Below are 16,035 nucleotides of genomic sequence, written 5' to 3'. Positions count from 1 at the left end.
TGCCGATGGAGTTGCTCCATTGAGGGCACGGTACCAGGTTACCCACTCTACTACACACCCACCCTGTACACCCAGCGACTGGCCAGTCAGGTATTTTTCCAGTCTCCTGGGCAAAGGGACTTCACACAGCTTTGAAAGCAAACAATCTCATTTGTCCTCATAGATGTGGGTCTCCACCTTCAAGAGAGTACTGACTCCAGAACAGTTCACTTTGGTTCAACCATAGCATCTCACTCTCTAGGCCGGTAAACACCTCCAATCTTCTGGTAACTTCCCACATGGAGGGTCCCTCCTACTTCAGACTTTAAGTTGAATGTCTAGACATCAAAATTTCCCAACAGTGGCAGGAAGCACGTATAAAATGCACATATCCACCTTGCAGAGAAAGGCTCAGCCTGATCCACCAACCCTAACCGTAGCCTAGATTTTAAACAAGAAAACCCCAGATCAGAGCACAGCTAAATACTACCTAGTAAACCAACCCTGTTCACTCAAAAAGTGTGCAGCCAGACCATCAGCCAGTACCCGGCCTGCTGGTAACCTTAGCCGTAAATTGTGCATAGTAACCCTGGACAAAACAATACCATCACAGGCATCTGTTGCATTCTAGAAGTTCTAGAAGCTGCTATTAGTTGACCCCGCTCTGTCACCTCTGGATCAATTTTGCTGCCTGTTGTCTGCTTACCACTGGCCTCATTATGCCCCTTAGAACTCTCTGGGCCTTTCAGTTGTCTCGGCTGAGACCCTTTCTTTGTCTCTCTCCCCTCAGGTCCCTTGCACAAGGCCTAACATTGTCCTCTGCCCTTCTTTATCCTGGGCACATCGTTCCAAGACCTTCAGAGTGCCTTCTGTTCATCAGTTCATCTCAGACCCCCTCTGTGTATTTATAAAGGCCTAGCGGCTCCTCACCGCCTTCAGAGGCCAAAAGCCAGCTCCTCTCAATCACAGTGCAAGGAGAGAGCAGTCACTGTGCAGTGGGGGTGTATCACTGACAGAAAGTTTTGTTGAAAGGAACAAAACACACTTGAAGGCCTGAGTAAGCAATATTCCGGTGAGTCCAGCCACTGGTGAAATTGTGTGTCCGGGGAAGGCAAAAATGAGGGCAGGACAAACCAACTAATAAGCGCTGTAAGATTTTCCAAGGTACTTCCTACTTTGACATGCCTTAAGTACGAACACAAAAGGATAAATGCACCCAGAAAAAAAAAAAATGAAACCTCTACACAGGAATTTTTGGTCTCTCTTCTGAAATGTTTTTCTTGATTCTTCACCATTATAAAACAGATCTTGTGTATATGGTCTGAAACACCCACTCAGAGAGCCTTTCATAGCTGCATTCTGAGGGTCAGCCTCAAACATTCTCGGAGAAATGAGGTGGGAGGGACTGTATTCTGGATGAATAACTAAATTTTTCTAGCAATAGACATATTCTGATGGAATAAGTTAAGAATCATTGTTACTTTTCCCTTGATAAACTGAAAGCATTTGAGAAATATTGAGGTAGGGAGATCATCTCCATTCAGGTCCAAAAGCTTCCTCTTCTCTCCTTATCCGCAGCCCACGAACAGTGAGTGCCTTCCATTAACTCTTCTTCATAATCTTCTATAGGTCAAAATTGGGGAATTATTTTCAGCACTGAATATTCTTTAAACTCCTCCACACCCAATTCTATGAGCATTTCTTGAGCACTGCACATTAGCCAAACACTGAGTTAGACACCAGTGTCCCCATGGGCACCAGACAAATGTTTTTTCTCCTTGGAACTCATAATCTAGAGGAGAGTCAGACCTGTACATGATCAAGAAGGAGACACTGTGAAAAGTGAGAGCTTAAGAACTCAGAAGAGGCCTTGACCAGTAGGCTCAATGACAGAGCATCAGCCCAGTGTGTGGATGTCCTGGGTTCAAGTCTTGGTCAGGGCACACAGGAGAAGCAACCATCTGCTTCTCCACCCTTCCCCCTTCTCTTTCTCTGTCTCTCTTCCCCTTCTGCAGCCACAGCTTGATCGGTTCGAGCACTTTGGTCCTGGGCACTGAGGATGACTCTGGAGCCTCCACCTCAGGTGCTAAAAATAGCCTGGTTCCGAGCATGGCCCAAGAGGGCAGAGTATCGGCCCCAGATGGGGGTTACTGGGTGGATCTGCATGCAGGGGTCTGTCTCTCTGTCTCCCTTCCTCTCACTTGGAGAAGAAGAAAAAAGAACTCAGAGGAGAGAGAGGGTGTCTTCCTGGTACAGCGAAGAGGGAAAGCATGAAAGGGGTTGTGCTTGAGCAGGGCCTTTGGGACACATGTATAAGAGTTCACGGCTGAGAAAAGAGAGAAAGATATTTCAGACCCAGAAAAAGAGTACAAGCAAAGTCACGGAGCATGAAAATGCACCCCAAGATTAAACCAGGCTCCAACAGCCACAGGGTAAATGGAGAGGGGGTGAGCTGACTGTGAAGGTCCCTGCTCGCCTCTTTAAACTTCATTTGCGCGGAACAGGGAACCACTGAGGGTTTTAAAGCAGTTGAATGACTCAGTCAAACTCATGTTTTTAAAAATAATTCTGAGGTCAGGGTGTGAGATGGGTTAGAAAGGTAGAGGCTAAAGGCCAACTATTCAAACATAAGAAGAAGAACAGTGGAAATGGAAAGAAAGGGACTAAGTTGAAAAGTTTAGAGAGAAAAGTGAACAGGAATGCAGCCAACCGGATGTGGAAGTGTGAAAGGCAGGAAAACTAAAAAGTTGCTGAGGTTCTTCCTCGGGAGGCGGGTGACAACATGAACCCACCTTTGAAAACAAGCAGAAGAGCAGGTGCGGGGCTGGAGGAAGGAGCCAAGAGGTCCTGTTGCTGCACAGTGAGTCTGAGACCTCTTTTTTTTTTTTTTTTTTTTTTTAATTTATTCATTTTAGAGAGGAGAGAGAGGGAGGGAGAGAGAGAGAGAGAGAGAGAGAGAGAGACAGAGGGAGGAGCTGGAAGCATCAACTCCCATATGTGCCTTGACCAGGCAAGCCCAGGGTTTTGAACCGGCGACCTCAGCATTTCCAGGTTGATGCTTTATCCACTGTGCCACCACAGGTCAGGCCTGAGACCTCTTGCTACAACCAACTGAAGACAGCTGGCTGACAGCAGTAAAGCAGATCTGGAACCCAGGGGGGGAGGTTGGAGCTAGAGATAAGGATTTAGATGCACTGGCAACCCCAACAGCTAAAAACTGGTTGAGAGGAAGAAACAAGCAAAAAAAAAAAGAAGCAATGGTAAAAAAAAAAAAGCTGGGAAAGAAAAAAGAAAGCCCAGTCTCTAGAAGCCAAGGGAGGGCATTGTTTCCAAGCAAGAGAGCGGTTACCAAAGTCAGACACTGCAGAGAAGCTAGGAGTTGGGTCCAGAGAGTGACCGTCGTATCTGACAATACCAGACTTCTTCTGAAGCGGTTTTAATACAGCAATATGGAGAGCTGCCTGTGACAGTGCGTATATTGTGCACAGCTAATTAGCATCTTCATCCTCAGCTGTCAAAGAACTATGTCGGAAGTAGAGTTCAGAACATTCATTATTTATTAAAAACTAATGAGGGGATTTAAACCTATTAGGTTAAATCATTGCAAAGATAAAGCAACATAAACAGGTACGCAACTAATTACCCTCCTAATTTCAGATCATTAAAAATGTAAGATCAAAGAGAAAAAAGAAACTCTTAGAATTAAGAGCCATAGATTGTTGATCTCCACCCAAATACGAGGGGTGTGGTAATTCTAAGCAAGCACTCTATAATAGATACATCCGAGTTCAAGTCTAGCTTTGATCTTCTAGCTGTGTAATTTTGAATAAACAAACATCTCTAAGCCTGATTTTTAATCTGTCGAATTAGCATAATAATAGAAATAACAAATACATATAAAAGCTCTCAACATAGTGCCTACCCCATAATGTTGACTTATTATAATAACTATTATAATGCTTCATTTCCAAGATAATATAAACTCAATTATATATAATTTCAAAGATTCATTCTTTATTTTTTTAATCAATAACTATTTTTGAGCCACTCCCCTCTATATACCAAGCACAGCTCTAGATGCTGGGCATGAGAGAAAGAAAGAAAAAAAGAGACAGACAGACAGACAGACCCAGTTCCCTATTCAAGAGGCATGGTCCAATGATATAGAAGGCAAGTAGGCAAGTTGACAACTAGAAAACAAGATGATCTGTCTTGAACCAAGGAATGACAAAGGTGCGAAATACACAGGAGGAGGCGCTCAGGGCTCCCCCGGGTCCTAGTGAGGGAGAGGGGCTCGCCGGCAAGGCTATAAAAAACAGGCCAACTTCAGCATTACAAGGAAATGTACAAAGACGTTTTTAAGAATAATAATAAACATTAAGGTACCATCACACGCACTCACACCCCCCCCCCCTCTGAAACAATGTCAGAGAAAGAGGAAGTTCTTTGCCCAAGGGTAAACAGCAGGAGAAAGGGAGCTGGAAGCAACCCAGGCTCTTGTCATCTCGCTCAAGGAGATATTCTGGCTGAAATATATCACCACATTATATTTATACCCTTCCCCACCTGAGTTGGGGCTGCATGCTTTACAAGGAAAATTAAACATCTCCTGGCTGTCCTCTAAACGTCTAAAATTTTAAAATAGGCAAACTAATATAAGAACTTTGATGACAAACCATCCCCAAAGGATAGTGTTCTCAAACAATTCTGAAGCTCAATTTAATCCCCAAGGTGAGGATGTTAATAGATTTTGCCCTTCCCTTTGGAGATGTCAAACACCAGGGAGAAATATTAAAATTTCATCATTTGGGTTCTCAAAAAGTTAAAAATAGAATTACCATATGATCCAGCAATATACTGAAATATATATATTTCTGAGTATATACCCAAAAGAAGTGAAGGGTTTTGAAGAGATATCTTTATTCGCATTCATAACAGCATTATTCACAATAGCTACAATGTAGAAGCAACCCAACTGTCTGTCAATAGATGAATGGATAAACAAAAATGTAAAAAATACATACAATGGAATATGATTCAGACTTAAAAAGGAAGGAAATGCTGACATTTGCTACAGCATGAATGAACCTTGACAACATTATGCTAAGTGAAATAAGCCAGTCACAAAGACACTGATTCCACTTACACAGGTACCTAGCAGTCAAATTCACAGAGACAGAAAGTAAAGCAGCGATTGCCAGGTGCTGGGGGTGGGGGATTGGGAGACTCAGTGTCTAATGGGTATAGAATTTGAATTTTGGAAGATAAAAGAAGTTCTGGAGATGAAAGGTAATGGCACATAACAACGTGCATGAATTTATGCCACTGAATACTTAAAAATAGTTAATATGGCAATTTTTTATATATTTATCATAATTTAAAATAATACATTTTTAAAAACTGCATGGTTGCTATTAAATAGCTATTCTTGGTCATTTAGGGGCAAATAAAAACACCTTGACTCCAACATTTAGATGCAATGCCATGTGAAGAGGGGACAAGAGCATGAGACCAGGCACATTAGAAAGTTTTTTTATCCAAAGGAGCAGCATCCAAGTACCATTCTCTGGAAATGGACACCTATATAACCTACTCAGAAGGTAGCTTTGTTGGCGGCCATCATCTGACAATTTTTAATTAAGATAATCCCTATGTACTAGCATCACCCCACGAGGCGATGATTATCAAAGTGCATATTTCAAAAATTACTAATTGAACTTCTATTTGCAAAAGCATGAGGCAGGGCTTTATGTAAGACCCACAACTAATATTCATAAATCAGTTTGTGCACTTGAGAGCTGTCTAGTTGAGCAAATAATAGATGGACACAGAGAAGTTAAATAATAATCATAAAAGAAGTCTATGATTATGTTCAATTAAGGAGTGCATATAATTAGCCCTTTAACAAATTTGGAGATGAGAGAGATTATTGGGGGCCGGAGTCCTCCAGGATGACTGAAGGAAACCACTCCAAATCTGGGAGAAATGTTCAGGACTCAGTAAGTAGAAGCAAATAAACCTGGTTCAAGTAGTGGGTTTATGATGGGAAGTGGTAAAAAGATAAGGACAGGAAAAGATTGGAGCCAGATGACAATGGCTCCTAATAGTCAACTTTATGAGTTTGAATTTGCATCTCTACCTGGAGGGAAACCACCAGATGTGTTTGAGAAATGGTGTTATATGATGTACACAGTGTTCCAAGACAGGATGGCTTTGGAGAGGGAGATTCTTAGTGGATAGAAAGCTGGACCTCAGGCCACTTACATAAATACCTGAGGGCGACTAAGTCACAAAAATGCTTTCACTTTGTTAAAGCTATGGCTTGAAATACATCAGGCCATATGCTGACATCTGCACTGAAGTTTTCCTGAAGGATATACAGGAAACTGTTGACATTGATAACTCCTTAGGAGCAGGATCGAGGTGGGGGAAGGGATGCTTTTATGTTTCACTGTATACTCTTTTACAATGTGGATACACTTAACCATGTGCCTGAATTCATTTTATAAGTTAAAAGGTTTTAAAAATATGACAACCAAAGGTGTTAAAGTGTATGGGCTCAAACCAGCAAAAGCAGACATTTCTAATTATAAGTGAAATATATTTCAACCTTATTTGTACCATATCTTAAACTCTGTCACATAGTGGAGATGTTGTGAGAACGACCGAAAAGTAATAGTAGACTCCACAGAACTAACTGCATATCTCAGGCTTTATTTCAAAACAAACAGATGTTATGAGTCAGAATAAAACACCTCCTTTTTGGTGTTATTTAAATTCTGCCTGAGTCTATTCCAAATCAACTCCTCAATGAAAACAAAAATCAGAAATACTATCCCACAGTACCTTTGACAAGATATATTCCTGCCTCTATAAGTGACTTTTTCATTTTTGTAGTCACTCAGACTTGAAAAAAACAAACAAAAACCAATTGGGTCATTCTTGACTTACCCTCTTTCTAAATCCCATCAACTCTAACTTAAAAACCTATCCAGAAACCAGCTGCATCTCAGTACCAGGCCACCATCAGCCTGGTCCATCATCTCTAACCTGGACTAGTACTGTAGCTTTCATTCCCCTTCCTGCTTCCACTCTTCTCCCCTATAGTCAGTCTTCCACAGGACGAGCAGAAATATCCTCAGAAAACACAAATCTGAACAAGTCACTCCTCTGCCCACAATCTCTAGTGGCTTCCTCTCACATGGCTAAAACCCACGTGATCCAGACCACATTTTCTCTCCAACATCAACTCATCAGAGAGGCCCTTCCCATCTATCCCACCTCAAATAGTAGAACCCCTTCTCTTTCTCTTTGAGTTGCTTTATTTTTTCTTTATATCACCGGTTTGTTGGTGTTTAGTACCTGTCTCACCAACTGGAACGTGAACTCCATAATATCAGACTTTTTTTGTCATGTCTGGTAAATAAATGAGCGTTTAACATACAGTTGTTGAAGACTGAAGAAAGTACAAATCAAGATACTCAAGATCACTGGAAATAAAAAGACTTTTGAAGTCCAAAATGAGACATAAGCAAAATAATGCCCAGTAAATTTGGAAGGAGGGAATGAGAAGCTGAAACATAACTGACAGGCACATAAACCCATTTATCTACGGCACGCTGGGAATCCATGTGCATGCTTGACATTAATCCATTGCTTTGAGATATCATCTGTGCACATTCTGGAGGACTATTCTTGAGGTTTTGTGGCTAAAGAGTAAACACTGTAACAAGTTTCCTCATCCCTCTTTCCAGAACCAATGAACTTAGACTGAAAGTTCTGCTGAAAAAAGCAAGCAAACAGTATCTCAAACAGAAAGCCTAGAATATTCAGTTACCCTATTGAGAAGATCTGGACAAAGCCCCAGCCTTGGAACTAGGAAATTGGGTCAAAGTCAGGCTCTGGCCCTGGCCAGTTGGCTCAGTGGTAGAGCGTCGGCCTGGCGTGCAGGAGTCCTGGTTTGATTCCCGGCGAGAGCACACAGGAGAAGCACCCATCTGCTTCTCCACCCCTCCCTCTCTCCTTCCTCTCTGTCTCTCTCTTCCCCTCCTGCAGCCAGGGCTTCACTGGAGCAAAGTTGGCCCGGGCACTGAGGATGGCTCTATGGCCTCTGCTTCAGGCACTAGAGTGGCTCTGGTCGCAACAGAGCAACAGCCCAGATGGGTGGAGCATCGCCCCCTGGTGGGCATGCCGGGCTGGATCCCGGTCGGGCACATGCGGGAGTCTGTCTGACTGCCTCCCTTTTTCCAACTTCAGAAAAAAAGAAAAAGAAAAAAAAGTCAGGTTCTGTCATCATCTACTAGACAGACCTTGGGAAAATTATTATACATTTCTAATCCTGTTTCCTTGACTGTAGAGTAGGAATGGTCAGATCTTCCTTGCTTTTTCACGCAGGCATTATATAATACCATAGGATGCTGCACAGTCGAAGGCATCCTGAAAACCGAGTGGACTAGACATCCCCTGTGTGATCACCATCTTGTATTAGCTGACCTCTAGTTCACGTTTCCTTCACTGTCTCCGGTGAGTTTCAGCTAAACAAGGATCGGATCATGTCCCTCCCTGCTCAGCCTTCACTGATTTCAACCTAGACTTTTAATGTTCTTGACAAACTGAATCTAAACCGTCTTGCCAGTAACATTTCCAGCCTGTTCCTGGGCTATACTCTACACAGCCACATGGACCTACTGCTCACTCTGTAATCTAACCATGCTCTATTGCACGTCTGTTCGGGGTTAAATGTCTGGGACCTCTTCCCCTCCCACCCTCCCTTCTTCCATTAGAAAAATCCTAGACTCTCCCCAGCCTGAACCGGATGCTTCCTCCGGCAGGCTCTCTCTCAGGTGACCTGTTGAGTCACCAGACCAGTGGGTCTCCATCTGATCCCTTTTTATGTCCTCAGCACCTACAGTGTAATGTATACAGTAGGTACCTAATGTTTGCTCTTTTTGAATATTTCTCAAAAGGCTCTCTCAGGCCTTTCCAGCTCTCATGCTCTATGACTGATGGTTCAGAGTCGGTCTTACAAAAGGCCTCTTATTTTTCCACCCTGAGAAAATATGATGGCAGGTGAAACTGGCCACTCCTAGGGGGCTTCTGGGAACAGGCAGGAGCTGGGCAGGAGGACAGAATGAGGCCAGGCACTGCTTTTTGGTCCCCACACGTTCTGTCTTTCAAGTATTCTTTGTTCCATTTGAAGCACTATGAATTCTCAAATGAGACACACCCATATTTAAGTCTGGTCCAAAAGGAAATGATTTTCAACTTATTCCCCTTCAGGATTATCCAAGTTTCTCCTGCTTTTCATGATGATGGAAACTTCTGAACTGACTATAATTCAAAACAATTATTATTCTTTAGTTGTCAAGGTGCCCTGTTATTTTTTTCATAAATATCCTGGATGATCTGAGCCAAGTTCAATGCAAAGTCTTTTTTTTTTCTTCTAGCCCTGTGCCTTTTCCCTTGCTAAATTTATGGTTTTCAAATGAAAGGAAGAAAGGAAGCCCCACTTGTGCCCCCACTGCTAACATGATATATGGCTGGGTTCTAATTGCCCTTGTAATTATATCCTTGGCCAGGTCTGCATGGGTATACTGTGGAAATTCAACATTACGGCAAAGCCTGAAAAGGTCTCACTGAGGTAAGAAGAAGATGGCTCCATAATATTTCCTGCCACCAGAAGAAGGAAAGAGAATCTCCAAAGGTGGTTTGGGAATGTCACAAGCCAGCCAGACAACCCACTGAGGAAGCATTTTCTGTCTAGGACTGCCTCTCACACTGTGTGAGCTGTAAGGCTGGAGATCCCCTGGGGGGTTGATATGCAGCTAAGGTTGGCTGAAAATGGAAGAATTGCATCTTTTGGCTGTGAATTAAGAAATAAGCCTGGCAACAAAGGGAAACACGCTCTGACATTTTCTAAATATTTACCAAGGGGAGTTGACAATTCCGTGAGTGGAGCCAGGTCTGACAGTGAATTCTCCTGACTGCCTCCTACACCTTCCCTCCATCACCATTTCCATCTCCACAACCATGTGACCGCTGCCTTTTGGGGTTGTCGGAGAAAAGCAGCATCTTTGTGATAAACCCGGCAAATGCCACACGAAACTGGTACACAGACTGCTGCGATCAGTCTTCCTCCCCAGATTTATCTGAAATGGGGCAGGAACCACAGGGCTGTCTATGAAAACTGAGTCAATCCAACCTACCTTTAAGGCAAAATACTTTTCTTTCACAGTAATTCTTGGCTAGTAATATCCATGTGGTTTCAAAACCCAGTATCCATAAACTTCCCTGCCAGTCCTCATTATAAAATCAAATTTCTCAACAGCCCACACACCACAGTTATTTTCTCTTGATCCTTCCAAGTCAATTTATAAATGCTAATCTACAGGTCTAAGGTTATTTAAAAAACAATGTTATGGATAAGGAAGAGCAATACTTGATCACTTGAAACCTCGAACTGGTCATATTTCCTACCTTTTCAGGTATTGGTTAGAGGGTAAAATGTTGTGTTTGATTTTGATTTAATTGACTGAGTTTAAAGAGGTGTTATAGTCCCAGTAACTCCCTAAAGTCCTTTCTCTCCCCACAGCCCTGGATATGCTGCATAACTATGGGTCTTGAGACCTGTACTGGCTCGAGACAGTAACGTGCATGCCTCTTGAGGAAAAGCACATACCTCTGCAAACGTAGCAGGCAATGGGGAGATTGCAGAACAGTTCAGAGTTTAACACTCACTAACCTCTCTCCTGCCTAATCTCCAACACATTTTACGATTTCACTAAGATGAAAGCATTGAATTGGACCGTATCTCCTCTCACAATCTCTGCCAAAGGGGGGGGGGAAAATAAGACGACTCCAGTAGCTTGATTAGGCAGAACTCCAGAAAATAAACTAAATTTTGGCCTTGAGAACAAGAAAGACAGGAAAGAAAGGGGAAGGATAAAAAGTACAGAGGGCATGGACCACAGCTGCACATAAAGAACCAGGAATGCCGCAGTTAGGTCTCGCCTCTGAGCCAGTGACTACACAAGTAAAAGGTTGGACTCCGCGACCTCCAAGGTCCCTTCCCACTCCAACAGGGTTTGTCTCATGAATTTTTTATAGTCATCCTCTGTCCTAGCACACTGTCCTCATGCATCATCAAGCCCTTCTGGCCACTTCCAGGGCTGAAAGGAAAATCTGTTTTCAAAAATCCATGCTTTGACTACTGCCAAAATTACAGTTCTGTCCTTGAAACGATGACCTGAACACAATGGGCAAGGCCAAACACCTCTGAGCAAGTAAGTGCTCAATACCAGCTTCTGATGATATCTTAAAGCTTGACTGATACGAGCAGAATTATTACCTGTGGTCTTGAGAGTGAATGGCTGTGAACTAACCAACGATCCTACAACCAAATCTCTCCAACTTGTACTTCTATAGCCCCTGCCTAATGTCGAACCTTAAAAAGAGGGTGGAACCAAACAGCTGAGTTTGAATCCTGTCCCCACCTCTCGTCAGCTGTGGGATGTGTGCACATTATTTAATTTCCTTGAACCTGTTTCCTCACCTGTAAAATGATGATAATGTGAGCTACCTTGTGGAGTTACTGTGAAAATAAGAACTTCTGAGGGAATTCATTCATTCCCTCATTAACTTCACAAAGGTTAACCTAGAGCCCAGGTACCAAGATAGGCACTTGTACATAAAAAATAGAAAAAAGCCCCGGCCGGTTGGCTCAGCGGTAGAGCGTCGGCCTGGCGTGCGGGGGACCCGGGTTCGATTCCCAGCCAGGGCACATAGGAGACGCGCCCATTTGCTTCTCCACCCCCACCTCCTTCCTCTCTGTCTCTCTCTTCCCCTCCCGCAGCCAAGGCTCCATTGGAGCAAAGATGGCCCGGGCGCTGGGGATGGCTCCTTGGCCTCTGCCCCAGGCGCTAGAGTGGCTCTGGTCGCAGCAGAGCGTCGCCCCGGAGGGGCAGAGCATCGCCCCCTGGTGGGCGTGCCGGGTGGATCCCGGTCGGGCACATGCGGGAGTCTGTCTGACTGTCTCTCCCCGTTTCCAGCTCCGGAGGAATACCAAAAAAAAAAAAAAAAGAAAAAAGAAAAAAAAGAAAGAAAGCTGTTATTATTTTTATTGACCAAAAACAGTCTGTTTCAGAACTGTGGCAGAACCGTCAGATTGCAACGTTAGTTCAAAACTTTCGCTCACACCTATTTTGCCTAAAATAGTCATTTTTATTTTGTCAGATATGATGCCAAGTGGGAGTTGGCCTCTTGCCATAGCTTTGCCTACCCCAAAGCCAATCATCTTACAGGTGTTCTGCTAGAGGACACCACCAGAACACTTGGAAGACACAACCACCAGAGCAAAAGGGGGTATCTCAGCTCTCAGCTGGGCAAGCAACTCAGGAAAACTTGATATGCCTAAGCCACAGGACCCGTCCTGGATGCCTGGGAGTTTTCAGGTGCTTTCAGTTCCACTGGCAGACTCCAAGTCTTCCGAGAACTCAGGATTAACAGACCTGGCTCCTCCCCAATCATTGTGACTGAGCCACAGATAAGGCAGGAGCAACAGCGAAGGGTCTAACAGGCTACATTTTCATGATGGAGGTTTATATCTTTCAGCTGCGCTTCAGAGTTTGATCAAGTTCTATATAAATGACCCACCCCTGAGGAGTCAGTTGGTTTCAAAGCTGAAAGCTGGTGGGCTCTTCTTCAACGTGAACCCAATATTCCTTTCCCTAACTGGCCCACAGCCTCCAGGCGAGCACAGGCCTAGCTATGTTGCGTGCTGGGTGTTTGGTACACTTAACTTTTTGCACTTACAAAAAAAAAAAAAAAAAGAGTTGAAGATCTTCTGGAACTCAGGGCTCCTAGCAAAAGAGTAAAAGTCTCCCCCCACCACCCCTCTGAGAATAGGAAATGACCTGTCATGGGGGTGAGAGGTGGTCAAAGAGGGAATTCTAAGATAAAATGTGGAACCATCTGTGAAGCTAAGGGTAGGTTAGTGTATATTATAGAGTTGCCTAAAAGTTTAATATGCAGACTCCTCTCATTCAGGAGCCACCTGACTCTCTCTCCTTGGAAACTGAGGTATAGCCCATGACTATCTCAAGGCTGTGGGTTTTGCATAGCCACCTCTTCCCTGGAGGTGACAGCCTAGCCTCTCCTCACAACAGTTCTCAGTACAAAATACTGTCACTATATTACACACACACACACACACCCATCTGATGCATCTAGCTTTTTTATTTTTTAAGTGCCTTCTTTTCATTTTCTTTCAGCGAGTTAAGCTTGTTATTATTAACTGCTGGCACCGCTAACAGCTCACTGAAAACAGTGGTTTGGATATTAATAGGCTATAAATCCAGGCCCTACCTGGGGCTGGTTGTCACGGAAACAGTGCTCAAGCCCACAGCTACTTCCCCACTCTTGGAAGTCTGGGCGAGTTGTTGGGAGTTGGAGATTGTTTTAAAGCTTCTGTTATTTCTCCCACTTTCTGCTATTTCTCAGGGCCAACTTGTTGAAGAAAGAGGGACTGGTAGGACGAGGAGAGAAGACTGGACCATAGAGCTTGCAGGAGCCGAACTCTTTGGGAGAGGGAGGGTGGGGGCCCTTGGAGAATGGCTTGGGCGCTCCGATTTTTCCTCCCTGGGTCTACACCCGGCCACTCTCTCCGCGTCATTCCCAGCGCCTGACGGCCGCCCCCCTCCGCTGCCCTGCCCGGTCCTCCCCGGCTGGACGCTGGGCTGCCGGGGAGCGCACAGCCAAGTTCCCCAGAAGAGAATCTGAGCAGCCCCAGGGCTGAGAAACCCGGCAGCGGGAGGCAGAGAGGGCAGTGAGAAGGTCGGACAGGCTAGAGACAGAACCCTCTCTGCCCTCAAGCCGGGGTCCTGGAGGAGACAATCCAGGACCAGAACACGCACCCCCCTCACCGCCCTCCCAGCGTCACAGGGCAACACTCCAAGACCTGTCTCTCCAAAGCAAGCACCCAGCTCGCCAAGCGCCTACCGAAACCCACGCTGATACCCACGCCCTAGGGTATTCGTTGCCGCAGCCGCCAGGGCCTCCCGGGCCCCGCAGAGCCTCCACGCCCAGCACCCGGGGCTGGGCCCCCATCCGGTCCCCTGAGCCCCGCGCGTCATGCGCCCCCTGGGCCCAGCGCCTCCTCTGCGCTCGCGCCGCGCGCCCTAGCCTCGCGCATCCGCACCAGCACCCAACCCCCTCGGCCCGCCGGGCCCTCCCGAGACTCACCTGCGTTGGGGTTGTAGCTGCGGCCAGCCCGAGCCCGGGGGTGGCAGCGGCGGCGGAGGCGCAGGGGGAGGAGGGCAGCGCGGGGCTCCTGGCACAGCGGCCGCCGGGCGCCTGGTGCTGCCGAGCCGCGGACCCGCCCAGAGATATAAATAACATTATCTGAGGAGGGACATTCCTGCCGGGGGACATCGCTGCTGCCGGGACCAGATAGTCCCGCGGCGGGGGCGGGGAGGCGGGGCCGCAGCCTCCCGCAGCGCCAGGCCCAGCCCCTGCCTTCCCCACCCACTCCCTCACCTGCCAATCAGCCTCCGTGCCAGGGGACACCTGCCCGGCCCCTGGCAGGCTCCCGGGGCGGCCTCAGCCTCCTCGGACCACCCCAGCCCAAGACGCCAGTCGTCCGAGCCACCGCAGGCCCCGTAACTCGCTCACTTCCCCAAACCGCGCGCTACTCGAGCCCCCTGCGGCGGGGTAAAGGGTTTGACTGTGCTTCTCGGGCCTAATTCCTGCGCGCGGAGCTGCAAGCCTGGCCACGAAAATGAGCCCTCCAGCTTTCCCGCCCTGCGTCCCCACTGTACATAGTTAGGTGTTTTAAATATACTAAAAGACACGCTTAGGCCGTAGGGTGAATGAGGCGGGCGCCCAAGCAGTGCGCCCCTGTTGCTGCGGGTTTGGGAGAAACAGATTGTTGTGTTTGCGCGCTCCGAGGCAGGCTTCTTCCCTCTGGCGGTGAGAGCAGACGCTGGGAGGACAGGGGTGGGCACTGGGCTGGAGGCCCCCACTCCCAGCCTGTTTCTGTCTGCCAACCTGGTGAGGTCGAGGTGGACCCGGCAAAGCTGGCAGGGCGCAGCCCGCAGTCCCAAGGCACTCGCGTTGTGCAGGGACTGTAATTAACAAGCAAGCTGCCACACTAGCTCACCCGCACCTCCTGGCCGGCCCCCAGCCTCTAGGCGAGACTCCAGGTCCTCCTCCCTGTACGCCTGGGTGGTGTGGGATGCAGCAGGCCAAGGAAACAGTAGAACCAATGGTGCCAGAGAGGAAAGACAAGGCACATCCGAGTCATCTCGGGGAGAAAGACTCACGGAAGAACACGGGCAGCTTGTGAGGCAGTACATTATAGTAACTTTTTTTTTTTTTTGCGATAAGAAGTTATTGTTCAATCAGGGTTGGTGGTCCTCCTTCCACCTCCCTGCCTGGGACAGCTTCTCACCAGTCATCAGCCCGGGTGATCTCGGGTACTATGGAGATACCAATGGAGGTTGCTGCCAGGTGTTCTTAACGGAACAGCCTTACTCCTGAGTTATTTGCTTGGGAGTATAATTATACTGTTTTTCCAGGATTCACCATTAAAGGGGCATTTAGTTGTTTATGTTTAGCTTATATATTGAACATTAGCCAAGATATTTCACTTCCTGCTGCAGCCACACTTCTTGAGAGTGGGCATTTGGACATAATGAGAAGTGCTAACTGGGGCAAACTCCACAGATATTACAAAGTCACAGGACGCGCCACTGGCCCCTCTGTTGTCTTGGCCCTTACTAAGCTCAACTTCCCAAGGGACACTAGTAATATAGGGAAGATAAAAGAATATCTATGGCTATCCTTTTAGCAGTGATCTTCCCTTTCTGATAACATTTAAGAATCCATTTGTTTATTACTGAGTTAGAAACAGAAAGGTCTTTTTCATTAAAAAAAAAAAAGATTTAAGAACTAAATTCTGGCAAGGAAAACTCAAGAAAAACAGGCCAACTTCCAAAGCTGAGATGATCATATATCTCAAGTAGAAATCCTTGATCTATTTTTGAAAGAAAAGAAAGAGAA

General features: G+C 46.1%; 1 protein-coding gene across 6 annotated transcripts in view; it reads right to left on the bottom strand.

Annotated features, from left to right (window-relative positions):
* Positions 1-14,376, bottom strand: part of SPTB (spectrin beta, erythrocytic) — a 133,968-nt gene extending 119,592 nt beyond the window's left edge. For 5 of the 6 annotated variants that reach the window (XR_010746272.1, XR_010746271.1, XR_010746273.1 and 2 more), the window contains exon 1: positions 14,218-14,375. The gene's annotated coding sequence lies outside the window, so the exon portion shown is untranslated. Of the gene's footprint in view, positions 1-14,217 lie in introns of all 6 variants that reach the window. The other variant, XM_066343794.1, reaches the window with a different exon arrangement.
* Positions 14,377-16,035: the final 1,659 nt, after the last annotated feature.

Source organism: Saccopteryx leptura, chromosome 6 (genome assembly GCF_036850995.1).
Source record: "Saccopteryx leptura isolate mSacLep1 chromosome 6, mSacLep1_pri_phased_curated, whole genome shotgun sequence".
NCBI classification, from domain to species: Eukaryota; Metazoa; Chordata; class Mammalia; order Chiroptera; family Emballonuridae; genus Saccopteryx; species Saccopteryx leptura.
This window is presented reverse-complemented; position numbering and strand designations above follow the sequence as displayed.